General features: G+C 36.8%; 1 pseudogene; it reads left to right on the forward strand.

The window, feature by feature from the left end:
• Positions 1–5,651: 5,651 nt before the first annotated feature.
• On the forward strand, positions 5,652–17,314 carry LOC127631661 (serine/threonine-protein kinase Nek8-like; annotated as a pseudogene).
• The last annotated feature ends 1,564 nt before the right edge of the window (positions 17,315–18,878 follow it).

Here is an 18,878-nt window from a genome sequence, read left to right on the forward strand (position 1 = left end):
ACTCTTTTAGTCCTACTCGGTTGCTGGTCAGCCAGTGTGAATGTGAACTGGGTGAAGTGTAAAGGACAGAAGAACAGTAGAGGAGAGTAGGCAAAGAGAGAAAAAGAGAGGTGGTAGAGGGAGGGGGATGGAGTTGGCCTCCAGCCTGTTTGGAATTTGGAAAATTGCAATTGTTCTCATCCAACAATGCTTTAGTTGCCTGCCCGCCCACATGCCTGGAAATAATATGAAAGACATATTAACATACATGAGAAGAACACACATGAAGCAAAACCAGGAAAATACATAAAAAACAGTTCTTGACATTAAAGGGTCAGCTACACACAGGTTTGGTTTACTTTGGCAACATCACCGCCTACGTCACACACGGAAGTGGTGCCAAAAAGACTGACACGAAAAGTAAATAAAACCTGTAGTTAGCTGACCCAATAGTCCTCAAAAAGTTTGCTGTTACCTTTCAATTTTCTGGTTAAAATAAATGAAACGTCATGCTGCACTGTTGGCTGTCAAATGATAAAAATCGAGGGCTTAACTTTTATGGGATTCAGTTGGCCTCTCGTAGACGACTATGGCTTCAAGCCATCAACAGATCTGACTGGACAGAAGAGATTATTTCCAACTCACAGCTTTGCAGCGAACATTTTATTACATGTGTGTTAATAATTCATATCATTATCATAATATTAGAAGGCCCAATGGCTAGAATATTTCTGTATTTACGATGGCTTTGTGTCATACTTTCCTTTAATCAATGATTATATCTAGCTGTGTTATTTGCAATAGTGTACCCAAACCAAGCTAGCTTTGAACCTGAATGCTAATTTGATTCTATATTATCCAGCTAGCTCTAGATGTCTAATCAGTCAAATTGCCACCACTTACTGTGCATGCACTGATTGGTCAATGGAGCCTGAAAGGCTGAGTAGCCGAGAGGGATATAGCTGTAGGCAGAGCTCCAAAAACTGGCGGGAGCTCCAAACAAAATATTTAGAGAGCCCTTAACCTAAACCCTTTCCTAACCAGTGTTGCCAAACTCCTCAATCTCAAAATCTCCTGAACCACCCTCAAAAGTCTAATTTTTATAATAAGAAAATACATTATATATATTAGGCCTATGCATGTATGTGTATATTATTATTTTATCCCCTTTTCTCCCCAATTTTTGAATGCCCAATTCCCACTACTTACTAGGTCCTCATGGTGGTGCAGTTACTCACCTCAATCCAGGTCGTCAGAGGACAATTCTCATTTGTCTCCACTTCTGAGACAGTCAATCCACACATCTTATCACATGCTTCGTTGTGCATGACAACGTGGTGACTCACAGCATGTGGAGACACATGCTACTCTCCGTGACCCACACACAACTTACAATGCACCCCACTGAGAATGAGAACCACTTTATCACAAACATGAGGAGGTTACCCCATGTGACTATACCCTCCCTAGCAACCGGGCCAATTTGGTTGCTTTGTCGACCTGGCTGGATTCACTCAGCACACCCTGAATTTGAACTCGCAACTCCAGGGGTGGTAGTCAGTGTCAATACTCTATGAGCTACCCAGGCATCCTGTATGTGTATATTATAAAAAGCAAGTAAAATGGGCATAAAAGAAGTTCACAGATAAAGTGTGTAATCTGACAGCAGCAGCTTTAAAACAGGCTTTACATACATGTTTTAAGTGGTAAATTGAGTGATCTATGTTCAGCAATGTAAAGGGCTAATGTACATTCAGTTTCAGCAACAGACAAATTCTTAGGGGGTGCAAATGTGTCCTTGGGCAAGACACTGAACCCCAAGTTGCTCCCAATGGCAGGCTAGTGCCTTGCATGGCAACTCTGCCATCACTGGTGTGTGAGTGTGAATGTGTGGGTGAATGGGACACAGTGTAAAGCGCTTTAGTAACCTCTAAGGTTAATAAAAAGGTGCTATGTAAGTCCAGACCATTTAACTGATATACTTTTATGTTTAATAAATACATGTTTATGAATTTACTAAAACATACATGTACATTCTCTGATTGTTGAAGGGGAAAACTGTTTAATTCATTCCACAGCAAATAAATACTTTAACATATCAACCACAAGATGTCAGCACAGATACAGGAAAATGTATCCTTTAATGAGGGTTTTTCAAGATGTCATAAATCAAAAATGTTCAAAGAAAATCATCAGATTGTCTTACAACCATTGATCATTCTCTCTCTCTTTTATATTCCCACATCTGGGCAATGATATGAACAGTTTGAGAAAGACCTGAAAGATGCTATCCACATTACCGTGGGACTCTGTTTTACATAATGTTCATCTTTAAACTGTGCATCTCGTCATTGTACATTTTTATTCTATTAAATTGTATTCAGTTCTATTTATTCTAAATACTTCATTTGATCATATTGTACAGTTTTATGCACACACCACCTGCACTTTATAAGTGTTGCTACAGTAAAACAGAGAAATCTCTGCAGGCATTTATAAAGCATTTTCTTGTCTTATCATTATGCTCTTATCTTCTTGAAGTTAGCTCCTACAGTATCACTTCCATGTCATCCTTTGATTCTTTGTCTTCATAATGCATGAATCAATGTGTGTAGTATTCAAAACCCCGGGCTTTTAACACATTTCAAGGTTTGGTTGAACTAAATGAAGGATAATTTTGTTGAACAATCAGTGCTATTTCAGTGAAATACCAGTCATCTGTGCTCACGCTGGATGACTCACACCTCATTTCCTTCCACATGCAAACAAGATGCCTCTCTTATGACAGATACCTGGATATACAGAAAAACGACATGAAGCAGACTTGTACTGGCATGGAAGCACAGATATTATTTTGAATATGCCACAGGAAACTTTACTTGGGATCTATACAGAAACATCTGTGTTTCTTTTAACTCATGTGGAATATGATATCTGTGTGTTATGAAATATCATGTCAGTGTGTTGCAATATCAATCATGGCGCTGCTATAAATATGACAGCTCTGGGAATTTTTCACAGGTTATCTCCATGTTCATAGGAATTTCCTCTTGGTTTTCCATGTGATGGATTATAATTACTTCATAATAACTTAATATTATTTACACATAACCATGGTTTATACGTTCACATTTGCATATTTGGTTTATACGTTCACATTTGCAGTCTCTAATACCATTAGTCCAACTGCGGAGATGAGATATTTCAATAATAACAGAATATTTAAGTCAAGATTCAGAGCTCACATAAAATACACTTCTGCCACCAAGTGCCAGGCAATTTCAAAAAGGTTGTTTTTTCGAGAACTTGACAACCACTTGAAATGTTGATGTCTTTTAACTTTTTTTTTTTTTTTCTGCCACAGCAGTGTTTTTGATTAAAACTGTTACATCAGGGTATGAGATGAGAATGCGCCCAAAATGATTCTCTGATGAATATTCAGATTCATAATGTAATAATCAGGTGTTAATATTTCACTTTTGAGTGGTTAATCAAAGATATAACAGTACTTTTCATTTGTTTCAATTAATAGAATATTAAAGGGACAGTTCACCCAAAAATGAAAATTCTCTCATCATTTACTCACCCTCATGCCAACCCAGATGTGTATGACTTTCTTTCTTCTGCTGAACACATACACAGGCTTTTGAAGTTCTGTAGGTCCATACAATCTAAGTCAATGGGTAAAAAAAGGAAGCTTCAAAAAAGCTCCAAATGCACACAAGTCAGCATAAAAGTAATCCATAAGACTCTAGTGGTTAAATCCATATTTTCAGAAGTTATATGATATATGTGGGTGAGATATTTAAGCCCTTTTTCTATCAATCTCCACTTTCACGTTCTTCTTTTATTTTAGCGATTCGCTTTCTTTTTTGCATATCACCACCTACTGGGCATGGAGGAGATTTTATAGTAAAAAGGACTTAAATATGAATCTGTTTCTCATATTACTTCTGGAGACATAGATGCACCACTGGAGTCTAATGGATTACTTTTATGCTGCATTTATATGCATTTTGAAGCTTCAAAATTTGATATGCTCACTTGCATTGTATGGACCAACAGAGCTGAAATATTCTTCTAAAAATGTGTTGTGTTCAGCAGAAGAAAGAAAGTCATACCCATTTGAGATGGCGTGAGGGTGTGAATGATGAGAGATTTTTTATTTTTGGGTGAACTATTCTTTAAGCTGACTGTGAACTCAGTACCTGGCAAATCTAACTGATGTTGCACTTCATAAAGCTGTTTTATTCTTTCTAAAGTGTGGGAACTGTACTGAGTTGCTGATACTGCTGAAATTCTTATTGAAACTCACCAACTAATTTGCCTTCAGGACAATCTGCAGCTCTAAGTTTATTTTAAATTATTAAGAGTACTTTTTTGCCTTTTTCTATGCAATCATTAAGGCCATTTCTACTCTTCAGTCAAAGATTAGGGCCATTTGCATAATATATAATCACAACTATGTACTATATAATCTAAAAGAAAAGTCTTCTAGAGAGATCTGTAGCCAGTTTTATTGCTGGCCTCACTACTTTGGAAATCTGCTTAACATTTCAAACTTTTCTGGAACCAGCTCGGTGACATATTTGTTTTATTCCGTGTAAACCACACTTGAACTGTGTCATGTGTGCACTGTAAAGTCTCAGAATGTGACAGTCAGTGATCAGGAATGCGCAGTGTTCATCCTCACCGGAACTCTTTGCAATTACAAAAATAAATATGCCAGACGGGCAATGTCGAAACTCTGCTATTGAAAACAGATTGTTGGTTCTCTTTAATCTTTATTTGCACTTGTTTGTAATTATTCAGCTATTAAATCCCACTACTGATAATGTTTAGTCATTTTTGCACCTTTTTCCTACAAACAACTATACTGTAAAAATAAATTGTTCACATAAAATAATAAGGGAACTTGCTGCACAACTTTTTTGAGTTTACTCAACTTTACACAAATTAGTTGTACTAAATTAAACTCACATTTTGAGGTTTAGCTAACCACAAATTTTGAGTAGTCATAATGAGTGATTTAAAAGTTCAAAAAATTTTCACCAAATCACACAAATCAGTCCTACTTGTAACAGTTCATCCTGACACTCCCAGCACTTTCACTCCACGTTCCCTCTCTCCAGAGTACTAATCACCCGCACCTGAAACCTGTTCCCTCATCAATCTGCCTCACAACATATAAGCTCCACTCTCCGTTCACTCTTTGTCTGATCTCACACGTGAACATAGACTCACTTACCTGCGCCTGCGCCTGCCCCTGCCCAAGCCGTTTCCTGGCTTTCATCTAATGCTCCTCGTGCCTTCGTTCCAGCAACGTTCTATGAGATTCTCCTCTCTAACGCTTCGGCGTGTTCTAAGCTCCTTACTCCAGTGCTCCAGCAACACGTTCCCGAGATCGCCTTTCCGAGCTCCTCGCTCCTTCATCATACTCCCTTCATCTCCACTCCATTGCACTGCAGTGTGCACTCAATTTCTCCAATTCCCTTTTTCCCTTCAATAAACGATACCTCCGGGTTCAACACTATCTTCGAGTCTGTGGTTCTGTTACACTACTAGAGTCATTGCTGTTAGTTCTACTAATTTATCAAAGGAATAAGTTTCATTGATGTCACCAGAGACAAGAAACTGGTGAAGAAACTAGACCAAAGTGAACACTAATCACCATGATGGTGATTTAAAACTAAGCACAGCTTTTCACAACAAAACATCATTAAAAACAGTAAAAAGAGGTAAAACATTTTATTTCTAGCAACAATTATTTCGATGTCCTCACAAGTTGACATGCATTCACGTGCAAGGAATTGTGGGTATTCACTTCAGCCACATTAAAGAATCTATATCACAATTTTTTTAATTCACTGATTTTCCATGTCTGTGGGAGCTCTGGCCTTAATAGACTTGCTGTAAACTTAAGTAAATATTGCTCAATATTTACAAATCATAAATTGCATGATAAATACACATTTTCTCATTAAATTATCACCCAATGCTGCAAGAGCAGTTACTGGCAGTTCTTAGCTGGGGAAACTATTTTGCCACAAATGACTTCCCCAGAACTGAACATGAAACTGAGCATGCTCAAAGACTTGAAATTTTATGTTCCCGCTCTTTCAAATTTTGAGTTGATCACACTAATTTGACTTGATCTAAAAATGTTATACATTATACATTTCAATCAACTTTTAAAATAGAGTTTGTCTGACAATATAGACATGGCTAGAATTTTTTGTGTGAACACATCGAGACAGTGGGATATCAGATCACCAATGCACAAATGAATTAACACCATAATGGTCTTACTGTGTAGAGGCAGTAAAAACATTTCAGGTTACTGGTTTTACCTGTATTTATTGAAAAGAATCTGTGATGACTTGAACCAACAACTAATCTACCCCCTTATGAATATCTGGTCTGAATAGGCTTAAAAAGCACAAAATGATGTCTATTGAATTGTGCAGAAACTGAGGAGAGAGGACTTTGACAGGACTTGTCCAGAGGATTATTTATCTCTATGGTTTGACGACAGTCTTCACCCTATTCAAAGATTATCTACTGACAATAGAAGTTTGAAAGAAGATTTTGACACATTTCCTTTTTAAGGGAGTAGAACTGTTGAGCAATAGCTCAACCTACTCAACTTATATTTCCTTTTAAATGGCCTTAAATGAATATTTACAGGATTCTTATTGAGGTTTTTAATCATAATTTTGAACCATTCCTGAAGGATCCTGATGTGCAGTAGCAAGCAGAGGTGGAAAGTTTAGATATTATATTTGAGTAAAGTATGGGAACTGTGTCAGAATTACTTAAACGATTAAAAGTCACTTACTCGAGTGGAAGTAAAAAAATAAATAAAAGAAGATTTCCACATTCATTTTAGGGTTTAATGGGGCTAGAGGCACCTTAAGAAAAATGTGTTTTTATTCTGGTCACAAAATGCATTGCAAAAACGTACAGTTGTACAGTTATCATTTTTTATAATTTTTTAAACAGTTAAACATTTTTTTATTTTTAAGTCTCTGTTAGCTACAAAAATTTGTAACATTTAAAAAAATAAACCTGTATTTCCTCATTTCTTTATCTGTTGCAGGATAGTGCATCTTTGTTGCAAGCACTGATGGGGCACTGGTGATCTTGAAGGAAATCCCGGTACAGCAGATGACGCGTGATGAACGTCCTCAAGTTACTGAACCACCCCAACATAATTGAGTATTATGAAAATTGAGGACAAGATGCTCATGATCGCAATGGAATATGCTCCAGGAGCCCATTTTATCACTCACTCGCTATTACTAGGGGCAAAATAAATTTGGGTGAATCTCATGGAGAACTGTTTGGGTCATATTCCAAAATCAAAATATATTTGCATTGTAGCAAATCTCATTACTGTAATTATACAGTATATTTGTTATGATTCTCTGTTGTTTGCCTTGTGTTTTGCCCCTGTCATCTGTTTCCCATGGACTACACTTCCCATAATTCCCTGCCCTCATCAATGCCAGCTGTCCTTGATTGTCCTCACCTGTGTTTCATTAACTCATATGTCATTGTGGATAGAAGGTTTGCTTGGTCTTGGACAGTTGTTATGTGTTTTGACCTCCTGTTCTCCACCCGTTCCCTTCGTTCATGTTTTTGATATTCCAGTGTTTTTTCCACATCGTGGATGTTTCTTTTGTTCCTGTTTACCCTAATCTGTACTTTGCTCATTTTATTAAATACTTCAAGCTGCATTTAGATCCTGTTTGTATGACCTCCGTTGTTGTAACAATATTGTGTATACTGTATATTATATAGAAAAGGAATGATATATTTATATAGTAAAGTATTTATACATCATAGTAGGATTTGTTGTACTGCTTTTCATTTACAGTATATATATATATAGGTGGAACCCTGACAGACTTCATACAAAAATGCTGCAACACCCTGTTAGACGAAGATACCATATTACACTTCTTTATGCAGATCTTACTGGCCCTTTATCACGTTCACAATAAGCTGATCCTACATCGGGACGTCAAAACCCAGAACAGTCTCCTTGACAAGCACCAGATGATTAAAACGGGTGACGTTGGGATCTCAAAAATTCTACACCCTACACCATAAGTGCCATATAATATTGTTCAATGAATTGAATTTAACAGCACATGATTTCATTCAATTCAAAATATCCTTTTCATGGCAGGTTGTGGGGACACCATGTCATATCTTCCCAGAACCATGTGAAGGAAAGCCATACCATCAGAAGAGCAATATTTGGGCCCTAGGCTGTGTACTTTAAGAGCTTGCTAGTCTCAAGAGAGCTTTTGAGGCTGCAGTATGATATATTGTATTATTGATATGACTATTTGTCTTGATTTTAAATCCTCAAAAGACTAATATTACAGTATCTTTGAAAATATTTGGAATAGCATACTGTCTTACTACTCGTACTACTGTATTTCTGCAGTATGCTGTATGTTTATTGTGGCAGTATGCATGTATGCATGGAATACCCAGATGACCTACTACATTTGCCAAAGTATGCAGTATATAGCAAAGCACACTGTTTGCAGAGCACGGTGGAATACTATATCATTCAAAAGCAAATGCTTTTCTTCTTTTCTCAGAACCTGCAAGCCTTGGTACAGAAAATCATGAGTGGCACCTTTGCCCCCATATCAGATCATTGCAGCCCAGCGTTGAGACAGTATTTCTCAATGTGCTGAATCTGGATCCATCCAAACGGCCCCAAATCAATGAGATAATGGCCAATCCCATCTGCATCAGACCACTGCTCAATCTCTAAACTGATATAGGCAACACCAAAATGTGCAGGTAGGATCTATCTATCTATCTATCTATCTATCTATCTATCTATCTGTCTGTCTGTCTGTCTGTCTGTCTGTCTGTCTGTCTGTCTGTCTGTCTGTCTGTCTGTCTGTCTGTCTATCTATCTATCTATCTATCTATCTGTCTGTCTGTCTGTCTGTCTGTCATCTATCTGTCGGTCTGTCTGTCTGTCTGTCTGTCTATCTATCTATCATCTATCTGTCGGTCTGTCTGTCTGTCTGTCTATCTATCTATCTATCTGTCTGTCTGTCTGTCTGTCTGTCTGTCTATCTATCTATCTATCTATCTATCTGTCTGTCTGTCTATCTATCTATCTATCTATCTATCTATCTATCTATCTATCTATCTATCTATCTATCTGTCTGTCTGTCTGTCTGTCTGTCTGTCTGTCTGTCTAAAACTATTGTCTAGCTCTGTTGATTTCACTGTTTGTTTGAGGATTTTCTGTTCCATATGCAATTTTTTCTCATTCCTTCCACTTTATTAGGTGGGTACTAAGGATTTTCTAATCAGGATACAGCATATACAGCTCAATTTCAAGTTAAAACTGAAATGTAAACGATAAAATTACAATTAGAAAAAATATTGAAACTACAGTGTCGTTCTTTTCAACAAATCAAGTGCTCAAATAAACATTCGACATATTTAATTTGACAACTTCATCCCACATTAGCCGCTGTTGGCACTGGGATTTTCTAAATTGGTGGATAAATTCATGAATCAGCATGCTTTAAAGTGAAACTTGATGGTCTAGTTGTAGCAATTATGCTTTTTTGAATCATTCAGAGTTTTGTTTGAGACAATTAGTATCAAGTAAATTGGATATATTGAGCAGAATTATGTCTTGTGTTTTGTTTTGTGTACTTAGTACTTTTGGAAGGACATAAAATGTATTCACAAATTTTACACATTTTGTTCACTGAGATTGCTGTGCATTTGAATTGTTATTTGTCTTTCATTGTGGTATCATCTATTTCAGGTTTACCCACCTCTAAAGAGCACATAAAAACAAATTGAACTGTGGTTGGTCTGTTTACATGTTGGTCAGATGTTTTTTTTCCTGTCTTAAGTGGGCGGTTCTTGGCCAGAATAAACAACAAGGTGGACCATAAATTATGCCTTTAGTCAAAAGTCTGGCTACATGAAACAAGGCAGAGAGTGATTTAGATGTTGAAGTTGGAGTTTAGGAGGGATGAAAGAAGGATGTAATCACCCGTTTTACCATTCTTCTAACAGAGCTCATTAAGCCCCATTTGTTCACACTGGAAAAGCTAATCTCTTATCTCCGGGAACTGTAGCACAGTGGTATACATCTGTCTGCTCTAAAGTAAAGGATATGCTGTTTCTATCTGTCTCTGCAGGAGAATCATTAGTCATGTGACACCAGCAGATACAAAGGATTAAATGGTCTCACTTCCAGTTCGATTGCTTTTTTGTACATTTGATGGTGAAATGATTGTTATTTAATCTTTGTTTTTGATTAAAACTGTTCACTGTCACTTTGAATAGGCTTTGGCTGTATTCATCAGTGGCAGCATTTAAGTATAACCCACTCAATTTGCTTTCGTTTTGCAGACAGGAGTATAATCATGACGTTTGGTAGTGGAAGCAATGGTTGCCTAGCACATGGCAATTTCAATGATGGGACACACGTACATTTATTATTAAGATGGTCCAATATAGCTGTTTAGTCATGCTTGCTAAGGCAAGGGTATAATATTGCTCTCACTCAGGGTTAGGCATTTGAACAAACTTATATGATTAAGGCCAGAAACATACTTTAGTAGCACACATATGCATAAGCAAGCGCTTGGCCATAGTGCGGCCCTGTTGAACATGCTAACATGCATTCTTGCATTACTGTGGCGGTTATAAACCTCAGGTTTATACACAAGGGGACGATAGAGATACCTTCAAACATGTACCGGTAAACTGGTTATTATTCAGGTAGGTTTCTATAAATATATTATCTTTAACTTATTTACTCAGCAACACTCTCATCAAACTGTTTCTCCACCATTACAATAGGTCACAATTATGCCTGCAAGTGCGTCTATATATAGAAATCCAGTATAAAAGTACAACATATTCTAGGTTTAAAACTATGATAAACAATGAGTGAAATAAACATAAATCATTTTAGTATTTATTGTGAAAACATTATTTGCAACCATTTTGGCATCATTCCCACATCACCAAACAATATCTTAATTTCCAATGAAGCTGTAATTTTGCCAAATAATATATAAATGAAATCTAAGCTATGAAATTAGCCTTGGCAAGACAAAGGAGAACAAATGTAATTTCCGTCACCGTAATTTCCACCGCGGCTTTCTATTAAACACAATATAGAATTGTTTTTTGTTTTGCCAAAAATGACATAAAAATCCATGAGATGCACGTACACTGTTGGACATTGTTAGCAATCAATATAAAAAAAAATAGTGAGAATGTGAAAAACGTTATAAAATGACTTTACTTTCTAGAAATCCACAGTGCTATAAGTGCCCAAAGGTTAAGAAACACTATTGTACTCAAATTGTGCAGCTTGTTTAGAGGCTAATGCTTGTCTTAGCATTGAGATTATAATTTACGCCTTGCGAAAATGGGTGAAAAATCTCCCATTGTTTGGCACTGAAAGAGGAACATAAGCCATAATCTAAGGACCAGAATATTATAGAGACTTGAGGGTGGGGTCTTTTGACTTGGGCAACCTAGCAGCACCATAACAACCACCCCTGGCATCCTACCGAAAAAAATATAGTATTGTGGCGATATGTTTCACACAAGCAAGCACCTCACATTTTCTTTAGAAAGCATAAATATCTAGTTGCATTTGCATGATTTCTCATGTCCATGTCTTTCCCATGTATTCAGTTCAAGATAGTGGAGGCTTTCCTTGGTTATGAGCTGGTCCAAGTGTCTTGTGGAGCATCTCATGTACTGGCAGTGACCAGTGAACGAGAGGTCTTCTCCTAGGGAAGAGGAGACAGTGGTAAATGAGCACCGTCATTTGTCCCTTAAATGTTGCGTTTCTTTGGTTTACCTTGTTCTCTTGTAGACAGCAGTGCCTCCAGGCAGACCTGGCATTTTGTGCTACAACATTCTCTCTCTCTCTCTTTCTCTCTCTCTCTGTCTGACATGCTGGCTTGCGCACTCAAGACAACCACAACTCCCCGCAGCAGGTGAGATTGCCGTCTGATTTTGAAGCCCAGCGAGTGCTGTTCGGGATGGACTGCTCCATGATTATGAGCACAGAGCACCAGATTTTTTGGTATTCAAAATAACATTCTGAAATGACCTCTCACTGTTCATTATGTAGAAAAACTTTGGAAAATGAAATGTCAAGAAAACGTTTCACATTTTTATAATAGGGTCTAATGGTACCTTCGAATCCCCCTGGTAAGTGCAGGGCACTTACACAATAAAGAAAGCTTCGACATACATCTTGACAGATAGGAATATGTAAGATCCATCTAAAGGGTGTGGAAAGAGCTGTGTCAGTTGAATGAAGTGGGAATATAGTGAATTGGATTTCACTGGATCCCACGTCTCTGAAATGCAATTTTTTTAACGGATGCCTACATCAGAGTGCATTGTCATAATTTTCGCAAGCATGGTGGAGTGTCACTTTTACAAACCCTTGTGTTTTTCCACTACAACCTTGTGACGCACCTTTTTCATTGAAATCAAAGGAATCATAGCATTCTTAAACGCAGTGTAAACTCTAGTGTGTAGGCACCCTTAATGTGTTTGTTAAGTAATTATAATTATAGTATGATGTGCAGCAGGGGCGGTACTAGGGGATAAACTGTGCGGTTCATTTTGATCTTTAGGGTGGACAACTGTTTATCTCTTTGGGTTGGTACCCCTTGATCATGTTTTGGCATTGGTCTGCCACAGAAAATCGTGTCGTGTGAACTTGTTGCCTGATAAACCAGCTAAATGAGTACTGCTAGAGCTGTATACACTCCTGAGACCTCAGCATGACTGCTTTGTGCATTGTCCAATCCTCTTCTTGATTTCTAACTAATAGCCCCACAAAACATGCAAAATATATTTACTGTAGAGCTGCACGATTATGGATTCATTGAGAATCATGATTTTTTTTGCTTAGAATAAAGATCATGATTCTCGAAAAAAAATTGATTTACAAAACCTGGACATAAGGTTACTAAACAAAGTAACATGTAATGTACTAGAGGTTCTGACTAAATGTTCTCTGCTTCAATCTATGCAAAAATGCATAAAAAAATAAATGAACAATTTAGTCTCGCATGCTAAGTAAAAAGCAAAATGAGCGGAAAAAGCTTCATTAACAGTTTTATGTCAATTAAGTTTTGCAAATATGCAATAAAACACTGTTATTTTACTCATTTAAAAAATATACAGTATATATATTAACAATTTAAATTAAAACAATGAGGCCTTCAGTTTCTCTTGTAAAGATTGCTTCAAGCTTTTAAAGGAATTTTAAAGTTTTTTTTATCAACAGTAAGTCAACATTTACAAAATTATAATATAAAAACATTAAAATAGTAATTTAATGCTAAATGAAACGATTAAATGTTTGACACTCTATTGTGCGATTATTAGATATACATTAATACTGATTTTATGCAGTAAGATTGCCTAAATGCAGGGGTGTAGATTCTGAGGGGGATGGGAGGAGGTTAACCCCCCCAAAACCAATAATCAAAACATGCCAGTACAACCCTAACCCTGCCTAAATGCCTATAACTGACCGCATGCAGCTTATATTCCTTTAGACCTCACACAGATCTGACACTTTGAAGAATATGTCCCATCTGCTTATACATTAACGTCTGTGTTTGCTTTAATATCTGGTCAAAACAGAGAAGATTTAATACTGTCTGTTTACACTCTCGTAATTCATTAACAGCTGTGTTTACTTTAATATCACCTAAAGATTCTTATTTTGATTAAGCACAGAGTCTCATGCGCGAGTGCTGCATTCATCACGATACACAAGCGTAAGGGCAGACACGTTTGAGAGCAGCCGGCTCTAATCAAACAGATCACAGGTAGTGAATTTAGTCAGATGTTGGTATTGCCGGTATTTTTTTTAGCATCTGTCAGTGGCTATTAAAATATTGAATTGAGCAGAGATTCAGTCAGACTCCTCGCTAATCTTGGCTGCACCCCGAGTTTGTAAAGCACTATGCTGGACAAACATCTTTGGCTGTTGCGTTTTAGTTTAATCAGCGTCTCATGCAGGAGCGCTGTGTTTTGTAGATGCCATAAAATGTTTAAAAGATCAACATTTAAAAACATGTCTTGAAGTGAATTTCGATTGAAATTTGACTGCCTTACAAATGCATGCCACAGGAATGTTAATATACTGTACACTGCAGAATCGTTGTCATTTTAATATGAGATTGCGTGGGTGTCTGAATCAAGATCGCAATCCTTTGGTGATTAATCGTGCAGCTCTACTCTATATACAGTATATTTAGACCCATTTTTTTTTCCTAAATATTGAGGTCTACATATGTGAGACTAAGCTGTGAAATTTTGAATACTGTAAAACCAAGCTACAGAAAGTTTATCATGTTTCCTGGAGTGTTGGTTATACATGTTTTCGAGATGTTACAGACATTACATCAAAAATTTTCATAAATAATTCTGATTTAATGTAATGACCAGCATCATCCAATCACTGCCAACCATGTTAAAATACAATTTTGCATGTAAAATTCTGAATCTATGCACTGATTACCATTGTACCATGTCTGTCAACCATGTAGACATGAACCTGAAAATGAACTTGAACTTTTGAATGAATGCATTTGGCTGCATAGGAAAGTATAGGGTGTTCCCTTGCTCCCTATTTACAGTAAGTAATGACTTAACCTCCAGTGTGCTGGGTGTCTGCACTGGTCTTAGAATAGCTTGCTCCTTATTTTCATCCTAACTCTGTATACAGTCTCTGAAAGCAAAATGTTTCTGCTTTTGGATGAACCCATTGAGCCTCAATGTGATAATGCACAGTGACAATAGGATATTCAAAGGATAATGCACCTTTAGTCCACACATGTGGTCATTGTGTTTAACAGTCGTTTTGCGATAAACCAATGACAGTTTCTAAATATCATATGGATTATCAGCATATCAGATGAAACTAGAGACTCCTCTTTTTACTCAAACAATGTAAAAACTTAATGAGGTTCCTTACCAGATGTAGTTTTGTTGCCATTTCTCCCAAAGTCCAACTAAAACCAGCTTCATACATCATGTGGTTGGTTGAGATGTTGACACTAAGTGTCACAGATCTCATCCCCAAATGTGCCTAGACTTTGGCATGCTCTTCTGGCTTTGGTCAACGATCATCAGTGTATTTTTACAAACATGGTATGAATTCAAAATTGCATCACAAAATGTAAATATTTCCATTTATGTGTTGCTCAACTATCTTGATTTATCGTAGATTGCCAAACCTGTTTAGGGAGTTAACACTCTCCGTTCTTGCTTTAGCATTAAAAGGACTTTGATAATGAAGAGGTTTAATCACAGGAAATGGTCTAAAACTGTGCTATCCATATTTTCCATAACTGAGTCACACCCTGTTAGCCACACCATTGTACTCTCTGAGCGCTACATATTCTATTTCATCCCACTCTGAGGTAAGACTTCAACTAAAAGTTTCAATCTGATTTTTTTTTTTCTTCAGAGAAAGCCTCTTTAATTTTTTATAACAGACTTAGCAGGTTTTTACAAAATGCTTCTGCTGTTTTGCTATGAATTAACTTTATGATTCTCATCTATTTGACTACTTTATACACAGATTTAATACACTGGGATAGGACATTGTCACTGACATGGAGGAGCCCCCGTCCCACTGTCAGGCGGAAGAGACCCACATGTTCCAGCCTGTCAAGTCAGCTCCTCTAAATGTTGAAAATATTGTTTATATAGACATTGGAATAGCGCACTCTGTTGCAGTCACAGGTTAGAATGTTGATGCTGGTTGTCTTAAAAAAGTATTTACATTAGAGATCAATGGGTGAAATGCACGAAACCTGTCAAGAACACGTCCAGGTCGCATTTCACCCCAAAATCAAAAGAAACATATAAGAAACCAGAAGGGACCATTAAGGTTTTCTGCAGAGTAAGATTAACAGTACCACATAGGGGGATAGTTAAAGTGTGAAAAATGAGGATTTACTTTCTAAAAATCCTGTTGAATAAACACATATATACATCATGGTAGTATTTTTAATGCAGTATTTTTTCTGTAATACAGTAAGGGGAATTTTAATGAGGATCACCATACAAATAATGTATGGTGTATGGCCAAATGGTTAAAAAAATAAGCTTAATTTTTGGTAAAAATATCATTTAATTTCAGGATTTAATTGTTTATCTGTGATTAACCCCAGTACACATCAGTTTTCATTTATTCTCATTTTTGTGAAATATACACACTAACAAACTACAAATATGTACCATATATGCGGAGAAAGGTCAGTGTTTCACCTTCGGCAGTAACCAGCATGGGCAGCTTGGCTGCAGTTCCTGCAGAACCAGTCGGGTGCCATATCAAGTCCCAGGACTGCAGGGGATCATCATGGCCGCATGTGGTGATGCGTTCACAATGGCTACTGGAGCAGGTAACTAAGACATATATAGACCAAAGTTTTAGACCTATTCCTGATGCAATTCAGTGTATAAATGTTGTAAATGACGTCAAAAGCTGTGCATCCATTTCAACTCTACACTGTATTTTTTCCCATAAATTCATCTGTTATTTGGGAATACTAATACAGCATTTAGTCCAGTGTTTGTTCAGTGTGTTAACCTGGTGAATCACACTTCTGCTGTTGTTCTTCTTTTGTTTATGCATTTTACAAAATTGTCAAATAGCTTATAAGTCAAGTTAAAACTTTTGCATATTGTTGGGCCTTGTCTGTCCATAGTGTTTCATGTTTGATTTTAAGGACATTGTTACTTTTGTATAATTTACAGGTAAAATAATGGTGATGCATCCCAAGTTCATTTTTTAAATGCTTATCATAAAATCAATCTGTAGAATTAGGGCATGCAATAATTGTTTTCCAAGGAGGGAGGGGAAGGCAGGTAGGCTAATTAATGTAACATGTGGGTAAAGGTCAGCGTGTCACCCTGATTGCGTCCTGAAGGCCTAGAAGACTCTGAAGACCCTGTTTCATGTTGTCTTTGTTCATTTGTGATTCTCACAGGATCTGACAGAGAAACAGAAGCACAAAGATGTAATTCAGTCTTGCTCAGTGTATATGGTATTTAGACTTGTAAGTACATTTTCTGTTCCTTCATTCTGTAGAAGGGGAGGTGTACACCTGGGGTAAAGGGGCACGTGGTCGACTTTGAAGGAAAGAAGAAGACTCAGGGATACCAAAAGCAGTGCAGCTCAACGAGAGCCACCCATTCAGTCACATCGGTAGCCTGTTGCCATGGAAACAAACTGTTGGCTGTGAAACATAATGTGCAGCTATAATTGCATATACAAATATCAACAGATCAATAATGTAGACATTTTTTATTTAAATATTAATGATCCATTGTTGATTCCAAGTTTTTTGTCATAGTTTTTTTTCAGCATTTAAAGAGATTAAAAGCAAGTTCAACTGCCATCAAGTACTCACCCTCACGTGTTCCAAACTAGTGTGATTTGTTTTGTGGAACGCAAATTGGTCGCATTTAAAAAACTTTAACGCATTAAAACCCCCAAAATGATTTTTTTCCCCAATGTTCAAGACATGGTTATGGCCTTGAATGTACATAATCTATTAATACCATTCAGATGGTGCTCTGTTGCCCTCTTTTGTATAAAAAAAGCTAGACTGAATTTGATTGAAAAATAAGATCTTTATGTAGTGTAGTTAAACAAATTAGGAGTATTTAAATGTTTTCAAGAAGTGAAACTGGAGAAAATGCATTAGATTACATTGCGATACGCACACACATGCATCTAAATGTAAAACATTTTAACAGTTGCTTTTTGTGTATTGTTGTGGCCAAAAATGCATTACTTTAAAATATACTTCAACACTGAAACCTTTTGGATATCATTTAAACTAAATAAACAATATAATTAATATATTAACTATTAATCAATTATTATTACTATCCAGAATAATCTTATTAAACTTGAAATAAATGATATGAAAGTCCTGCTAAAGTCTCAGATGAATGCCATCAACACTGCAGGATTCGCACAAAGCTCTTGGGTCCATCATGCGATGATGTAATTCATGGGCAATACGTGTCGTGATGCTGCTGTACGTGATGATGTCATTGTCCAGTGACAACGCTTTCCCGTGTACAGCATATATAAGGACGGCGTGCTTTATAATAATAATAATAATAATAATAAATGATCAAAAAATTACACCAATTAGGCAAAAAGGTTGTTGTTGTTTTCTTTTTGACGTTACGTCTCTTGGCATTGCTCGCCGATAGAGGGAGTCATTTCATTTACAAACAACAGTCCACAACCTTTTGTTTCCAATAATCCAGTTATTTTGTATGCACGCTTTGATAATTTAACTCTAGATTTTATGTAAAAAAGAAAGAACGTATACACCTCGTGCATCTTATTTTCCACAACTAGGTGTTTACATAATTTTTTTGTCTGCTTTTGGAAAGATGCTTTTCAGTGAAAGATCAAATACCATTTTAAACTACAGCAAATTGAAAGGACTGCAAGTCTATCTATCTAAGTTGTTTTCATCGCCGTCAAACGTTTAATTTGACGCTACACTGAAAGACTGTTTGTATTCAATAGTCACTTACATATTGAATGATCAAAACAAAGAGAAAACCCAATTAGCCTCCATGTGCAGCTGCGTTGTTAAAATAATGGACAGGAATAAAACATAACGATAACGACACAACTCCACTACAGAAGACTATTTACAGACTTTATTAATACTTTAAATAAGCTTGCCTTGCTGATTTCTTAAGGGCCGAGAGAGCATACACTACACAGAGAGAGAGAGAGAGAGAGAGAGATTTAAATTAGGCCCCTCCCTTATGGAGAGTGGGCGGGGCTTTATATA

The sequence above is a fragment of the Xyrauchen texanus genome, chromosome 38 (assembly GCF_025860055.1).
Source record: "Xyrauchen texanus isolate HMW12.3.18 chromosome 38, RBS_HiC_50CHRs, whole genome shotgun sequence".
Taxonomy (NCBI): domain Eukaryota; kingdom Metazoa; phylum Chordata; class Actinopteri; order Cypriniformes; family Catostomidae; genus Xyrauchen; species Xyrauchen texanus.